Raw genomic sequence first — 1,018 nt, forward strand, 5'->3', positions numbered from 1 at the left:
GTGCCTGAAAGCAGATAACTACTGCTCCCTATGGAGTGACTCCTCCCCCCTCCTGCCATAGATCTGTGGTCAAGGTTTCAATTAGAGACAGGGTGCCTGAAAGCAGATAACTACTGCTCCCTATGGAGTGACTCCTCCCCCCTCCTGCCATAGATATGTGGTCAAGGTTTCAATTAGAGACAGGGTGCCTGAAAGCAGATAACTACTGCTCCCTATGGAGTGACTCCTCCCCCCTCCTGCCATAGATATGTGTCCAGGGTTTCAATTAGAGACAGGGTGCCTGAAAGTAGACAGTTACTGCTCCTTATATGGTGAATGTGTCAGAGCAATGACTCCTCCCCCTTCCTGTCAAGGATCTGTGGCCAAGGTTTCAATCAGAGACAGGGTGCCTGAAGGCAGATGGCTACTGCTTCTTATGGCGCGATTAGGACATAACAGTGACTCCTCCCTCCTCCTGCCATAGATCTGTGGCCAAGGTTTCATTTAGAGACAGGGTGCCTGAAAGCGGATCACTACTTCTTATTATGAAGTGAATGAGTCAGAGCCGTGACTCCTCCCTCCTCCTGTTATAGATCTGTGTTCAGGGTTTCAATCAGAGACAGAGTGCATGAAAGCAGATAGCTACTGCTCTTTATGGAGTGAATGAGTCTGAGCAGTGCCCCCCCCCACTCCCCCCTTCCTGCCATAGATCTGAGTTCAATGTTTCAATTAGAGACAGAGTGGCTAAAAGCAGGTGACCAGTGCTCCTTGTAAAGTCACTCCTGCCTCCTCCTGCCATAGATCTGTATCCAAGGTTTCAATTAGAGACAGACTGCCTGACAGCAGATAGTTACTGCTCCTTATATAGTGAATGAGTCAGAACATTTACTCCCCCCTCCTCCTGCCGCAGACATGTCTCCATGGTTTCAATTAGAGACAGACTGCCTGAAAGCAGATACCTCCTGTGTAATACTCTCTTTAGCTAACCCGCGGGGATCCTCCGTCATGTATTGAATGTTTGTAAAAGCGGGAACCTCCG

The 1,018-nt window shown here is 49.0% G+C and overlaps 1 protein-coding gene across 1 annotated transcript in view; it reads right to left on the minus strand.

Annotated features, from left to right (window-relative positions):
* TMOD4 (tropomodulin 4) overlaps positions 1–1,018 on the minus strand; it is a 33,057-nt gene that overhangs the window by 27,868 nt on the left and 4,171 nt on the right. The gene's annotated exons all lie outside the window — the stretch shown is intronic.

Source organism: Nanorana parkeri, unplaced genomic scaffold (genome assembly GCF_000935625.1).
Source record: "Nanorana parkeri isolate BGI_ZX_2015 unplaced genomic scaffold, ASM93562v1 scaffold2484, whole genome shotgun sequence".
Taxonomy (NCBI): Eukaryota; Metazoa; Chordata; class Amphibia; order Anura; family Dicroglossidae; genus Nanorana; species Nanorana parkeri.